At 34.0% G+C, this 17,404-nt stretch overlaps 1 non-coding gene across 1 annotated transcript; it reads left to right on the forward strand.

Annotated features, from left to right (window-relative positions):
- Window positions 1–16,795: 16,795 nt before the first annotated feature.
- On the forward strand, window positions 16,796–16,902 carry LOC141548132 (U6 spliceosomal RNA). Its single transcript, XR_012483821.1, has one exon. It is a non-coding gene; the product is annotated as a U6 spliceosomal RNA (small nuclear RNA).
- Window positions 16,903–17,404: the final 502 nt, after the last annotated feature.

Consider the following 17,404-nt stretch of genomic DNA (forward strand, 5'->3'; position numbering starts at 1 on the left):
CTTCAGAAGAAGTGGACCCAATCTGTCATGTCCAGCAATATCACTGCTGCAGCTCTGATTGGATGCAGCTCAGAGCGTGGCATGTGCTTCATGTGGAGGGGGGGGAGGAACGGGGACGACGGTGCATACAGAGGGTACCATAATGTAGTGTGTAGCGCAGGGGATCACCTTCACTACAGTAGCAATCTCAATAGGGCTTATTTTCGGGGGAGGGCTTATTTTAGAGGAATCTTACACAGTAAGGGGAGGGCTTATTTTCGGGATAGGTCTTATTATCGGGGAAACACGGTATATATATATTTACATATATATATATATATATGTATGTATACCTAGCACAGTGACTAAAATGTGGCAGATACTTAATAAATACTGGCAGTATTATTATCAATAATGATAATGATAGTAATAGTTAATATATATTTATGTGTGTATATGGAGAGAGAGGGACAGAGAGAGAGAAAGAGAGAGACAGAGAGACAGAGAAAAAGAGAGAGAGCTGGGAGAGAGAGGGGGAGAGAGATAGAAAGAGGAAAGGAGGGAGAGTGAGCACTATGTTCCAGGCACTATGCTAAACATGTTACAATTATCATCTCATTTGATTATCACAACAACTCTGGGAGGCAATTGCTATTATTTCCCTCATTTTATAGATGAAAGAAACAGATTAAGTGATTGCCCAGAGTCTTGGAATGAATGAATGCATAACATAGTTACTTTAAGGAGTATTTTTTCTTTTATATATGAATATGGTCTTAATTATTTGATGCTTGGAAAGAATATTCTTTAAAATTTTAAAATAATTCCACTAACAATAATAAATTTGTAGTGATCCATATATATTCTTTCAGACATATAATCTGTAAAATACATAAGAAACATTTGAAAAAGGTCTGAGGGACTGGGCCAAATGAATAGAAGTCATTGATCCAGAACAACAGGCACAACAGATATAGTAAATAAAGGAAGAATTTTAAATTCTGAATCCTAAATGCTAATAATACATGGTTGGGTAGTTGTCGTCTAACTCCCATGTCATCTGATGATGAAATAATTTCCCCAAAGAAATAAACAAGCTAAGCTGGACAAAGTCAGTTTTTTAGAATCAGTGAATTAAATTACTTTCTTATGCTATACTCTTGCAGACCTGAAGGAAGATGGTATGTATTTCTCTGTCTGGACGAAGTGGAAAATGAAATCTAGATTAGATCCAAATTGGAAAGGAAGCGTGGTATATTTTAACAAGAATTGGACTTTGAATCAGCAGAGGGTGGGATTCAAATTTCTCTTCTTATTAACAAGTTGTTATTAATTTTCTCATCTGTAAAGCAGACATAATAATAATAAAAGTAACTACCTTATATAGTTCTTTTGAGGAGTGAGATAAACATAAATACATATATATATATATATATATATATATATATATGTATATAGTATTCTGTTACCCTTAAAGCACTATACAAAGTTAGCTACTACTATTATTATTATTAATCTTGCATAGGATTTTCGATGGTTGCTTCAGGAATAAAAAAAAAAAAAGCTACTTAGTATCTAACAGAATCACTGAATGATAAAGCTAGACTGGATCTTTCCAACTGTGTACTTTAATCTTCTTACTTTATCGATGCTTGGTCACTATTTTTAAAGCATAGTTTATATCACAGAGTTAAATTCAGAATAGATATGTGTTACATTTGGACAGTAATTTCATCATGTAAGATAAGTGGAAACATAGAGCTTTTTAAAAAATATTTTTTTAATTAACAGGCATTTATTTTCTCTTCCTCCCACTTCCTTCCCTCTCCCTTCCAATAAAAAAAGGAAAAAGAAAAACAACTCTTGTAACAAATAGAAACAGATTCTGATATGCAAGTTGCTTGGGTGCTAATTGTAATGTCTTGAGAGCAAAAAAAAAAATTAGTTAAGAAGGAAATTGGTACGGTTTATTCCAATGAAACAAACTTATTTTTCTCCCCAAATCATATCTTTTTGCTAGCCTAGACATATATCATTCTGGTGGGCCATGTGAGCATCTTTTTCAGCTCTTGTGAAGGTTAGGCAGGGCAGTGGGAACAATGGTGGATGTGGAATCCAAGGAATGGATTCCAGTTTGACCTCTCTGCCTTATGACTATATGAGCTTGGGATTCAGTCTAGGCTTTGTTTTCCTGCTCTGCAGAATGAGAGAATTGGACTCAATGACCTCTCAGATCCCTTCCGGCGATAAAAATATAGTCCCATGACTTCAAGAGGAGAGGAAAAAATTGGGGGAGTCCACAAGTAAAGCAGTTAATTGCTCTTGACTGTTCCAGTCCTATTTGATGCAAAAAAAACCCAACAACAAAAAAGTTTTCAACAAAGGCTAAATACTTCTTTCTCCATAGCTCCTTGAAATCATTAACATTGCAGGGTTAGAAATGACTTATTATCTTTGCTGGCTTTCTTCTTCTTCATTGTGCTTAGCCTAAGAAATCAGCAGCTAGCTTTGGCCAGTAGCTCCTGCTAATTGACTAGTTGTAAACCAGCTTCCTGTTGTGTTGCTATTATTTGGGGGGAGCAGATGTTTGTCACTCACCCAATAATGGTTATTCTTGTTTTGTGCTTCCAGAAAATCCAAACTTTTCAGCTGCGAGAAAAATGTAGCAGCTTTCGTTTGGTGAATATGAATGCCCTGTCAAGCTCCCCAGAGCCTTTTTTTTTTCCTGAGGTAGATGGAGAGAGAGGTAAAGGACATTAAAGAAAAAGCTATTGAAAGGTCCCTGGAGGAAAAATGTTCTAGGTCATTTGAGGTTAGTGGGAGGCATAACCTTGGCTCCTTTACGATGGGACTATTTCAGAGAGACCCACTGGTGAGACACGTGCACCAATTACGCTTTCATTAGTTACTGCAGGGAAGATTCAAGTTCTTGTGGATTTCGTTTATGAAACCTGAACCGATTTCCTCTTCTGTGGCTCAATTAAGAGCCCTGCCAGTTTGCAGAGATTCGAACAATGCATTAAGAGACAGATTAGGATGTGGAATGCATGCTGAGAACATAGTGGAGGGGCTGTTGACTCAGGAAGACCTCAAATTTCAGCCTGTTGTTGAAATTGCAGTGTCTATGGAAACTGCAGCCAGAGATGCAGGGATGATTTTCTACCAGAAAGCTCAAAGAGAGAAGGGGACACACAAAGAAATGATAGCACTGGAGAGGCGGTGGCCAAAGGCTGGCCAAGCAGAAACACAATGCTGGCTGATATTACCGAATGTGGCATTTAAGCTGCATTGGATAGAAAAGCAGAGCTGACCATTTTCAGTTTTTCAGAAGCACAAAGAAAAAGCATTTTCAATGGAGTGGATGAGGAAGAGAAGGAAGGAGGAGAAAGAGAGAGAGAGAGAGAGAGAGAGAGAGAGAGAGAGAGAGAGAGAGAGAGAGAGAGAGAGAGAGAGAGACAAACAGAGACAGACAGAGACAGAAGAGAGACAGAGTCAGAGAGAAAGAGACAGACAAACAGAGAGAGACAGAGACAGAAAGAGAGAGAGAATCAGAGACAGAAACAGAGACAGAGATAGAGACAGAGACAAAGACAGAGAAAGAGGAGAGAGAGAAAGAGAGGAGGGGGAGAGGAAGGGGAGAGAGATAAAAGAGACACTCAAAGTAGTAGAGACATTGACAAAGAAGTAATTAAGAAATTCATATTATAAAGACAGAAAATGAGGACTATTTTGAACAGAATTAAAGAGTAGCTAGATTTAATCTCACCAAGAAATAAGGATTTTAGTTGAAACTGGCTGAAATGTTTCAGAGACTGCATATGAAATGTCAGATTTCAGACAATTCTAATTCATTCTAGTTTACTTTATTTCAATAGACATTTATTGAGTTCCTACTGTATGGATAACTGGATGATAAAAGCCTTTAAATGCTAAATGAGAATTTTTTTTTTCTTTCAGCTAGAATGCATCACTGAAGTCCTTATCGTATATAGTCTTCTTTTCCTTCAAATTACTTTGCATAATTTTTCATAAGTTGCACATACTCATTTGTGTCTATGTTATAGCTTCTCAGTAGACTATAGGCTCCTTGAGAGTAGGAATGACTTAATTTTTGTCTTTGGACCTCTAGACATTAGTCTGGTACATAGGAGGCACTTAATAAAAGAGTAATTGATTGAGTGAGGAAGGGAACATCGTGGGATAGAACACATACATAATAATACATGTAACCAGGTGAAGAGGTATCGGGAGAGATACAAAATTTAGCAAAATTATGATCCCATTCCTCACGCAGGTACCCCAGATATATAAAGGTACCAGTAAGTACTCCGAAGTATGGAAAGACTAGATAGAGATGGAAGCACTAGTAGTATTGAGCTTTTATCTTGGGAAAACATTCTTCTTCTAGTGATCAATGTGTTACATTACACTGAATAGTTTGTATGGTTTTCCATTTGCAAAACTTAAAGTGCTATATGGTTGGCAAGACTTCCATGAAAGAAATGATAAAATATTTTGGCTCTTATAAGTGTATATTTCAATTAGCTAGAAAATTCAGTTGGGGAAAAAGCTCATTCCTGGATAATGCCAGACAAGACAAGTGTCTCTGCACTTTGGATTTAAGACAGAGCTGTGCAACTAAAGTCCTGTGATTCTACCAATGACTCATTGCATTGAGGAGGAGGTAGACTGCCCTCCCCACCATTCTTTAAGGTAATTCCAGCTGAGTTAAAATCATAAGTGGGTGGTATTGACTTTTCAATCAGAAAACCTGGGTTCAGATCGTGACTGACACAATATGTCTCTTATCTAAAGAAGTAGAATCTAGAGCAGTGAGAAAAAGCATATAATTTGGAGCTGGGGAACCTGGGTTCAAATTCTGACTCTATTAAATAGCATTATTGAGGAAGAGAGTAACATTTATCAGATATCTTATTTAATAAGGCACCTTATTGCCTGACACTAAGTGCTTTCCAAATATTATCTCATGTGATCATTTGCCCATTATGAGGGGTGAAATGAAAATGCATCAAAAATTCAAATTCAAAGGACTGAGAAATAAAATAATTTATTATTATTTGTTGTAGATGATATCTCTCAGAATAAATTTCAACTACTCCAACTTTTTTAGAGAATAATGATCACAGATTTGGAACTGGAAGAGACCATCGAGTCTAACTCTTTCCATTTTACAAATGAGAAGACTGAGGCAGCTCACAGCACATACGTGTCTAACACAGGATTTGAACTCATTTCTTCTTGACTCTAAGACCAATTTTCTACCTAGCCACCATGCTATACTGCCTATTCAATAGCCTTTGTGTATTTCTTAAAATACACAACAATGTTCTAAAATAGCATGGGTACATTGTTCTGTCTTCTGGTCTTGATAAAAATGATCCAGCAATATCAAATTATGTTAGAAATGAGTTGGCAGCGCAATATAGGAAAACAATTGGAGAAGAGAGAGTTAGGAGATTTGGAGGATGGTCCTGGAGCTATTACCAGCTACTCTGTGACCTCAAACAAATCATTGAATGCTTTTGGACCTCAGTTGAAAACATGTATAAAATGGAGATAGTAATAACAATTCTTCTTTCAGTATTTATTATTATTAGGGTTCCGTGTTAAGTTCAAATAGATGATGTGCAATTATTTTGATACTATAAAAGCAATACACTATGTATCGGCGACAGCAAAGTTATATAAGCCAATTTAATGTGACAAGCCTTTGTAAAGTAATTATTATATGCAAGACATTGTATTAGGAATTGAAAACAGAAAGATAAACCCAAAATAGAAATTATATTCTATTAGGTTGAGGCATCTTGTAAATGGTTAAGTAGAAAAATTATTATGTAAAGTAGATAGGGATCAAGTCTCAGCAAATAAGGGGATCAGCAAAGAATCAATGTAGGGGATGAAATATGAACAGAGTCTTAGAGGAAGCTAGAGATGCTGAGGCAGGTGTGAGGAAGGAGTGGTGGCAGGAGTGAGGGACAGATTATGCAAAGGCATTGAGGTAGAAGATGAGATGCTAAATTTAGAAGGCAGTAATTGGTTAGCCTTGTATGGAATGGAGGATGTTTGGAAGGAAATCATTTGGAATAAACCTGGAAAAGTAATCTGGAGGTAGATTGCAAAAGATTTTAAATTCTAGGTACAGAATTTTGCATTTGATACCAGAGGTATTAAGAACCTCAAGGTTTTTAGCTTCTCTATCACACACACACACACACACACACACACACACACACACACACGGAGAAATGGAATTACATACTGGATTGGGAATATTCTTACAAGTGAAATCTGAGCCCTTCTATAACACACACACAAAAGGAGAAATGGAATAAAATACTGGATTGGGAATATTCTTACAGTTGAAATCTGAGTCCTTTTCTTCCAACAAACTGTTGAACATGTGCCCAAATGTAAAATTCTGACATATTAGAAATAAAAACATTGCAAATGTAAATTCTGACATATTAGAAATAAAATAAAATTGCAGTACTTAGTGCCAATGAGAACTTTTTTGTAATCAATTTTTTAATTAGCCTTTTTCCTTTATCAAAAAGACAAGGAAAGAGAATTGGATTTTTTTAACATTCAATATTAATATAATACACAACTTCTGGCACACACTGCATTATAAACAGCCAACCTTTTCACCAAACTAAACATAGGGTAGTTCATATTCTTTCAACCAAGTTCATGTAATTAAGAAAGTGTTTTCAAATGAAATAGAATTATCTCATTTACTCTGCTATATTTACATATGTCTTTCATGGAGAGCTATTTGGCAGGAAATCTAGCTGTACTTTAAATAAGCACACTAAAATACTCCTGTAGAGTCTAAAGTTCTGCTAAAAGGGAAAATCCACACCAATTTGCCTCTGAAAAGGCATTATCATTGCTCTTTTTGCCAGTCTAGAGACAAAACAGAGATTGGAATCCTACCAAAACTCAGTTATGGATTTTCTTCCCCAGAGCTTTTCCTGTAGCTTCTCATGACCTAATAAAATGGATAGCAGGGAAATATATTAGCCACCAAATATTTGTAGAATAATGCAACCCAAAACATATAATAAAGTGGGAGTCCCAGGAAAATTGATTCTGTCTTACATTTATGCCTTTGCCCCTCCGATTTTTTACTTGTAAATTTGCTTACAATATGAAGCATTTCTGTGAGTGTTGGTCAGAAAATGGAATGCATTTTTTTTTTTTTGAAATTCACTACCTTTAAGCTTCATACTTTTAGAATTTTGCCCATTTTGCTAACTTTGACAATACTACTATGACAATATTGTCAAAATTTTCCATAGCTTATCATTCATATTGTAGACATTTAGAAGAGAGGCAAAATATTTTCTTTCTTAGTCTAAAAGAGAAAGATCTGAGAAGAAGGGAGAAGCAATAGTTCTTGTAATTGGTTGAGACATTAGTTTTTTATGATTAAGAGATCTGGATCGTCTTGACTCAAAATTGATTCATCCCTTAGAAAAAGATAGTATTTCCAATGACCATCATATCTGATATACATCTTAGAATGCAGAAGGTGGGACTTTTGTCTTCAACTCTATAGTGATGCTAAGGAACAGACTATTAGAAAAGAAAGTAACAATTCGACATTGTGTAAGGAGATCAAAAATATTGGGAGGAATAAATAGGGAAGATATAGCATAGCTGACAGCTTTTGTTTCTTCTGGTGGATGAATCAGTGGTCCAATTGGAGATCTTGTCCTGGATTTGGCTTCCTGCAAGCAAGAATTCCTCTACTTTTGTGATCTCATATGGAGAAGGCCAATGTAGCCTTAAGGGATGTTCACATTAGTAATTTAATTCAATTTTCTTAGCACACATGCATGTGTGCTTGTATCTTTAGAAAGGTATTCTTTAAATTTCTAGAAGTAATTTTTATTAAATTTACATGCTAGTTTTGAACCAGATATTTCCCCAAAATTCATGTGCTTGTTAAATACTTCTCCCCTTGTATTACATTTTATTCTTTGAGATGTCCAAGACTTGCTAAATAAGAAAGAAATCCCAATCTTTTAAATATAGAAGTATATGTATATTAGTGATATTCTCATCACTATCATTTTATCAACTTGGAAGAAAGAGAGGAGAAATTCTGTAAATGAATAGAATGTCCTTGACTAATATTTTGGTTGTCACTGGGGATTTAATGAGGGATCAAATTATTGCTAGAAACACAAAAGTGGCACCCTTTTTCTTGCCTGGGGGTACTCTGGAAATTGGGGGCAGCTTTTTTTTTTTTTTTTTTTTTTTTACTCACAGCTATGCTGCATTTAATTCTATCTTGGAAGTTTGTGGGAAGAGGAGGTCTGTGCATTTCTACCCCAGCATACAGGTCTGTTCTAAGGCATTGTTAACATTCATTTCTAAACCAATTAATTTTTCTTTACCCCAAGCTTATAAAGCACACATGCCTTCCTGGAGGCTTACAAATGCCAAGTTAGAAATTGAAAAAAAAAATCAAACTACATGTATTTTTTTGCACACAAAATTTTGGCAAAATTCTTTGCTAGAAAAAACACTTATTGCTTTCTGGAATGCTGCTATATCACCAAATGATTAAACAGATTTCTGACAACTTTCTAAATTCACTTTTCTGCAGACAGAATGAAAAATGAAAGATTTCTTTCTCTAGGGTCATATTGGGAGAATCTTGGAAGTGATTGAAGACAGAGACAAGAGCAGGTTTTCCTTCGCATTTAAATTGATTACCTTGTGTTCCCTTCAATTTTCCAAATTCCCACTGAAGTCATGAGAGCTTTTTAGGGGTAGCAAATGGACTTTAAATCGCACACACATCATAAATTGTAATTCTATTAGAGAAACACACATTCTATAAAACCTTTAGCAATCTAAAGAAGGAAAACACAATGTTTGTTGAATTGATTTCAATTTTTTTTTTACTATAAATCATTCCTGATCTTACCCTGCCCCTCAAACTATTAATAGCTTCCTTTCCAAACTACCTTGCATTTACTATATATTATTATTTGTTCATATTCCATTTATGCTATATGGATATTTGGGTATGTGTATGTGTATACACACACAAACACATATGTACATGTACTCACACACATATAAAATAGTTTTTGTTTCCCTTATTAAAAAGTAAGCTCACTGACAGGGGGATTTTTTCATGCCTTTTTTTAACCTCCATTTGAGGAATTGTAATGATTTGGAATTCACCACTTATAATTATTAGAGAAGTGAAACAGTATAGAAAGGCAGCTTGAAGTGAAGGGATAAAATCTGTCAGAATTCTTGTTCATCTGATATATCTTCAATGATGAATTGGAGCAGGCATTCTTTCTAAGTCTATATCATACATCTCATCCTATGACCAAAATATATTACTGATATGGTCTTTCTGGGGCAGGATACAGAATGATTATCACTTTGCTCATTCTGAACATCCTGGAGAACTGGTCTTGGAGTCCAGAGAATCTGTGTTCAAATCCCTCCTCAGTTACTTAATAGCTATGTGATCCTGGGCAAGTCACTTAATTGTTTTGTACCTCAGTTTCCTCATCTGTATGTGAGGATGTTGGACTTAATGATCCAATTCTTTACAGATTGAAATATGTGATCCTAATCCTTCTAATAAACTGCATTAGTTTTTTTATTTTTATTTTCTTCCCCCATTTCATCTTGTCAAGTCATGTTGATTTTATAGTCTTCTAGAACTTTCAGGTTTTAAATATATATATAATTATCTAGAAATCTCCCTTGTCCTTTTTCAGGTCTATACCCTATAGTAGCCAACTTTCAGAAGATGATTTAGATCTAGCCCCATATAGAGAGTTACATCTTCTTGGGAGGAGTTATCACAATGTAGAAAGAGGCAAAGGATTTGGAGATATTTGGCATAGACTTATTTGGGATCATTCTAGGCAACAGAGTCCCCAATTTGAGATGATTTCCAAAGTCCTGATTTGCTAGGAAAATCTTAGACTTTAATCTTGAACTCTTGAAAGTAGACAGCTATCCAGATTGCCTGAAAAACAAAAACAGTGGTTCCATGGGTCAAGGTTTCAGTCCTCTGATCAAAGTTGTTGTCATGTTTCAGTTATTCTGATTCTTTGTGACTCCCTTTGGGGTTTTCTTGGCAAAGATACTGCCATTTTCTTCTCCAGCTCATTTTATAGAAGAGGAACTGAGGCTAATCAGGTTAAAGTGACGTGCCCAGGGACATCCAGCTAGTAAGTGTCTGAGGCTGCATTTGAACTCACAAAGAGGAATCTGTGGCACAAGTTCAAATTTACCAGCTGTGTGGGCAAGGGACTTAACACTTGGTTGCCTCAGTTTTCCTAATTCTAAAATGTGGACAATAATAATAGCTCCCTTACAAAGTTGTTGTGAGGGTTAAATAAGTTTATATTTGGGAAGCATTTAGTACAGTGCCTGGCACATTGTAGATACTGTACAAATGCTTATTCCCTTCTTCTTTCCTTGGTCTTATTTATTGAATGATTGATTGAATGAATGAATATATAATTGTTTCAGAAATGGGCTGAACCAGCTCATTTCTAGTCATTGGGGATTGGGGGTAGTAATAAGTATAAGTAATGGAGTCTTATTCATGGAATCCTTTAGGATGCTAATATTAAAACTCAAAGAAATAAGATATAACAATACTCATGAGTTGGATGATTTTGGGGTGAATGTGTTAGTCTGTTAATAAACATTTATTAAGTGCCAACTACAAGCCAGGGACTATGCTAAGCACTGGAAATACAAAGAAAAAAAAAAAGGAGTCCCTACTCCTTTCAAGGAACTCACATTTTAATGGGCCAATAATGTCAGGCTAATAGGTTAATTTAGACAAAAACCACTTACAAACTGAATCATGCTTTTTCTTTATTAATTGGGGAGCAAAAGAAGTCCCTCATAAAAAACAAGCACAAGACTAGACTTGACCTTATGTTGGCTACCCTTAACATCCACGAAAAGCACATTGCCCAGGAAGGAGCAGGCTTATTAGTAATGACCTCAGACTAAGATTAGTTCTAGCAGCTGTCCCTCCCTGATCATTCCTGTCATACTGTTTAGGTTTTTGATAAATGTTTGGCAAGTTTAATTGAGTTGAAAATGGACTTGAATAGGTTAGGATGTTCACAGAAGAAGGGCCTTGCCATTATTATTCACGCTATAAGAAATTCTCCCCATCATTGACTGATTTGCAAAATTGTTTTGATGTATGAGACTGATCTGCAAGATCTATTATTGGCAGCACTTTATGGATCTTTAGAAAGCTCCCTTAGGCTACTCCAGCTGTTTTTTGGTATCACATATCTAACAAAGATACAATTGCTCATTGGCAAATTAACTCAAAATCACTTCCATTTTCAAATCAGTTTCAAAAACAATTATTGGAAAATTTCCATGAGAACATAGATACTATTGTTGTTCTGGCAAAACAGCAAATGCATTGATTCCTTTATTTTTCTTCATTTCTGCTTTTACCTGGTACCAATTGTTATTGCCATAGAAGGACATGGGATTATAAGACCACTGTCTTGGAAGGACAGATCATTAGAAACCTCAAATTCAGAAAAAGAATTTATTGCTGCTGGATATGCTAAGTTGAATTTAGCCTCTTCTGGTTTGATAAGTTGCCTCAAATATCTGTTGCAGTAATTATTCAATCAATTAGCATTTATTAAGCACCTACTGTGTGTCAAGCACTATGCAAGCGAATCCTGGGGACACAAAGAAAGACAAAAAACCAGTTTCTTCTGTCAAAGAGCTCACAGTCTAATGGGATAGTCAACATGCAAAACAATTCTGTGCAAACAAAATATACACAGAATTAATTGGGAATAATCTCAGAGGGAAGATACTAAGATTAAGGAGAACTGGAAAAAACTTCTGTCAGAAGATAAGACTTAATAAATGCTAGGAGGCAGAGATGAGAAGGGAAATATTTCCAGGTCTGTCCACAACAAAGGAAAATTCTCAGAATTAGAACATGGAAGACATCCCAACTCCACAACTAGTTATTTGGATATACAACTTTCAATGAAGAGGAATTTTCATATGTAACAATCACCCTGATTCCCTTATCTCTTTTTCTTGGAATTGGCTTTATTCAAATAAAAACTGAAAGGAAACTAAAATCTAGTTAGGGGAACTCTGACAGAAATGTGAAGATCATTATAGCATTTAGTCTTAGTGCTGAAATCTAGTTAGACAAAGGCAACTAAACTTAAACCACTAGTTTTACTTTTTTTGAACCTGGATATGATTTATATATTTATAGTATTAAATTATTGAGCATGATTTCATTTAAAAATGAGAGATAATGTGGTATAGTGGATGGAGAGCTGCTATTGGAGTCAGGAAGAGCTGGGTTCAAAGCTTGCCTCTGACACTAATTGGCTGTTAAGTCATTCAGCCTTACAATTCTGCAAGCAAGTCTCCAAGTCCATGATGTACAGAGAAAGTGCAAGCCTTAATTGAGGAAATTCCTCCTTTTGCTTATGAAATTACAGATGTGGTAAAATATAAAAATAAAATAAAATCATTGAGTGTAAATCTAGAGACTATATGCCTGTTGTTCAAAGATCCAGCTAAATTCAGAAAGGCTCATATCCAGAAATTTGATTGTGGAATGATAAACATTTTATGGAGGGCAGAAAAACTCATGAAAATCATCTCATAAGTCAAAAAGAGATTGTGGTCTGAAGCAGTGGAGGGAGCATGGTCTGAGCCATAATGAGGAAATCAACAATCTTTCAAATATTGCAGTATTATTGAATTTTAAATGACTGTCATTTTCATTTTCTTTTTATTGAACCCAACTAATATTTCAGTCAATGTGAAGACTATGGGTTTTATCAATCAGTCAATCAACCAATATTTAATTACTTACTGTGTGCAATGAATTATGGTAGGTAATGGAGATGGGAAAATGAGATTATATTATTTTTGAGGAAATAAGATGGACAGTTGTAGGCATATATAAAATATGTACAATACTGATACCTAGTATTTATATAATAGTTTACAGTTTACAAAGCACTTTAAAAATCTCACTTGATCTTTATAGCAACCCTGGGAGGGATGTGTGTTTATTATCCCCATTTTATAGTTGAAAAATAGTTGTGACTATCTTTAAGTTCAGGTCTTCCTGCCTCCAAGTCCAAAATTCTGTTCGCTGTACGTACCACTAGCCACCGCAAAATGAACACAGACTAAATACCACTTAATATATTGTCCAGATTTCCTCACTAAAGTCCAATCTTCTGTATAGGAAGTAAACAAGAACTTTTTATGACAGACATCTAGAAGTAAAGTTAATGCTCACCAATTTATGAAATGTCACACAAACTGTGATGTATGAATACATTCATATATTATAGTACAGTAAGATATGATGAATATGAAAAATCAGGGAAACTTGAGAAGACTTATATGAACTAGTACAGATCCAAGTGAGCAGAACTAGGAGAATAATTTTCTTAATGACCATAACAATGTAAATTATACTAAGGCCACCAAGAATCTGATAAAAGCAATGATCAATCTGGATTTCCCACCTCCCTTCACTTAGCAGAAATGTGATAGACTATGGGCAGGAGTGTGCTGCAGACAGCTTGAGGAAGGTTTAGAGAACTGATTATTAAATTCACTGCTAGCATTTACATTGCAGGAACTGGCAAACACTGCAAAGCAAGATTTGATTTGTTTTGTTGATTGGATAGACAAGAAATTGATGGAGAAATGACTAGTAAATTGAATTACAAAGTGTGCTATGCTCACATTTTTGAAAAAGAGGACTTATTATCTAAAAAAAATTAAATATTTATTTCATTAAATATTTCCCAATTACATTGGGAAAAAAATTAACATTATGTTTTTAACATTTTGAGTTTCAAATTCTCTCCCCACCTCATGCTCCTTTACCTTAAAAAAGAAGACAAGACATTTGATATGAGAAAGAAACATACTAAAAAAAAAAAATATATAGAAAAATAGAAAAAAAAATAGAGAAAATGAAAAAGTATGCATGAACCTACATTTAGATTTCATTATTTCTTTCTTTGGAGGTGGATAGCTTTTTTCATCATGGATCCTTTGGAGTTGTTTTCGATCAATGTCTTGTTCAGAGTAGCTAAAGCTTTTTTGTTATTATTGTTACTTGGTACAATGTTCTCCTGTTTTCCCACAAGTCAAATAAGTTTTTGTAGATATTTATGAACCATATTTCTCATCATTATTATTCTATCACAATTATATACCACTTTTTATTTAGCCATTTCCAAATGATGAACATAGCCTCAATTTCCAATTCCTTGCCATCACAAAAAGAGCTGGTACAAATATTTTTGTACATATTGGCTGTTTTTCTATATTGCCTATTCTAATTTGTACTGCTATAGCTAGAAATTCTAAAATAAAATTGAATAATAGTGATGATAATGGACATGCTTGTTTCACTCCTGATCTTATTGGGAAGACTTAACATTTATTTTTATTATAGATAATGCTTGATATTGCTTTTAGACAGATACTACTTATTTTAAGATTTTATAATTTCCTGAATTTTTAATAGAAATGATACTGTATTTTGTCAAAGGCTTTATCTGCATCTCTTGTTATAATCCTATTATTTTTATTTTTTGTTATGTTGATAGTTTTCTAATATTGATTTAGTACTACATTTCTGATATAAATCTTATATGGTCATAATGTGTGATCTTTATGATATACTGCTAGTATTTTAAAATTTTTCGCATTTATATTTATTAGGAAAATTGATCTATAGTTTTCTTTGTTTTTGCTCTTTCTGCTTTGAGTATCAAAACCATATTTTTATCATAAAAGGAATTTAATAGAATTCCTTCTTTACTTATTTTTTCAAAAAGTTTATATAGTATTGGGATTAATTGTTCCTTAAATGTTTGGCAGAATTCACTTGTAAATTTATCTGGTCCTGGGCATTTTTTCTTGGGGAAAATATATGGATACATGAGAAATTTCTTCACTAATTCTCAATTTAGTACTTAAAGAGACACCCCTGTGTTTCTTGATACATGCAGTTTTAGGTAAAAAACTCAATAAAACAAAATAAATTTTATTTAGTATTTAGTCATGTGGGACTATATCAGTTATGCTGCAGAGTTATTTAGTATGCTAACATGACTAAGTTTAAGGAGGAGTTAGATAAATACATGGCAATAGATAATTACATCAGGGAGAGTTGACATGTTAACTAACACTACATAACTTAATGTTTTTGATTGATGCTTTAGAGGGCAATTCCCATATTCTCTCAAGATATAGCTATATCTTGGTATTGTTATCAGAAATAGACAGATACCTGGCTGGATTTGACTCATTATGGAATTTCTTATCAGCTTACATTCTTATAACCAAAATATATGACAGAATAGGAAGATTAGAAGTTCTTAGGTTCATTTTTAGTCCCATCATTGGTTATTATTTGTGATCATGGAAACATTGTTTAATAACTTGGAGCCTCAACTTTCTCATCTGTGAAATGAGAATAATAACAATTACATTGTTTCCTTCACAAGGTTATTCTGGGAAATCTTTGTAGATGGAAAAAAAATACAAATATGATACATTATTATAATAAAAACGATTAACAATTTATGCTTCATATAACATTTGTCCACAGATATATTATCTTTACACTTAATAATAATAGAAGAAAAGTAAATGGGAAAAATTATTTAGAAATGTAGTTCTTAAGCTGAGGTCTGTGAACTTAATAAAAATATAATTGAATCTTAATATAATTTATTTCCTTTGTAAATTCCTTTGTAATCCAGCATAATTTATTTATGCGTTTAATTTTAATCATTATTCTTAGAAGGGTTCCTTCTAACAGACTGCCAAATAGGTTCATGCCATATGAAAAGTTTAGTTATCTAAATCCTTTCACTCAAATCAAATACATGTCTATAATCTATTTTTATTTGCTTGAGGACAAATCACATCAAGATAGGATTATGATATAATACTTTAGGTTTGCAAGTACTTTATATGCATTTTCTGAATGTACCTCCTCCCCCTAACAATCCTGTGAGGTGATTTTCTCCCTTTTACAGATAAGGAGACTGAGGCTCAGTGGTATTAAATGATTTTTCCCTAGGTAAATTCCAGAGGCAATATTCAAATCCAAGGATTCCTGACTCTAAGTCTAAGCTGTCCCTTGATGATTCCTCTGGAGACTATTACATTGTATTTAGACTATCTCCAAGATACCTGTTAGTTAACAACATTTATATAGTCCTTTAAAGTTTATAAAACAGTTTTTATATTTTGTCCTTGATGAGTCTTAGAATAATTCTGTGAAGTAGATCTCAGCTTCTTCAACTGTCAATCATGATTGAATGGGCTGAATATGGGGGTTACAAAATTATGATTTATTATCCATCTGTATACTCATTCTGTATATCTATATGTAAGATATATAACTATTTCATGTAAGATCATGTAAAAATATCTCAGGCAAAAAGGGGTGATGAGTTGAACAAGTTTAGGAACCTCTGAAGTAGATAACACAGTCATACTTATCCTTATTTTACAGAGAGGTTAAAGACTTTTCCTGGGATAATCCAGGTTGGGAATAAATAAGGCAGAATTTCAAAGAAGTCCTTTTTGATTCCACATTCAGTCCTTAACCCTCTACAAATATTTTAGCTACAAATTTTTGATTATGCCTAGGATTCCTTAGAATGAAGTTTTCCAAAAACAAGTAAACAAAAACATTTCCAGTAAAATATGTCTTAAAAATACTGTCTCTGTGCTTCCTTTGGCAGCATGTATACAAAAATTGGACTGATACAGAGAAAATTAACATGGCCTCTGCACAAGGATGACATGCAAATTCATGAAGTGTTCCATATTTAAAGAAAAAAAAATCTGTCTCTATGAAGCATTAATGTTCATTAATAAATTGATGAATCAATTAATTAATTATTTTCCCCCAATACTATTTGGACTGTGTCTCACATTGACTAACCAATGTCTTCTCTGGCTATAAAGTCATCCAAGAAAATCTCATTAAGTTGTTTCCTTTCTGGGCTACTATAATCTTTTAGTTTGGATAAATGGTATTATGGGTGGTCACTTTTTTTTCTTGCCAGAAATATTAAAAAGCTTGAAATATTTTCCAAATCTTTTTATGCTTGAATGCCATTCCTCACTGGCCCCAATGTCTTTAGCTAATTGATTCTCTAAATAAATTAAGTAAGTCCTCAGCCAACCTCTATACCAGCTGTTTATGGAATAACATGGAGATTGGCAACTTACAAAGTAACTGGGGATTTTACAGGCCTGTGTTTGCTTTTCATCACATTCAAAATTGCCTTCTCTGAAAGAGTCACTTAGGTGACCAAATTTATACTATTTT

The sequence above is a fragment of the Sminthopsis crassicaudata genome, chromosome 6 (genome assembly GCF_048593235.1).
Source record: "Sminthopsis crassicaudata isolate SCR6 chromosome 6, ASM4859323v1, whole genome shotgun sequence".
NCBI lineage: Eukaryota > Metazoa > Chordata > Mammalia > Dasyuromorphia > Dasyuridae > Sminthopsis > Sminthopsis crassicaudata.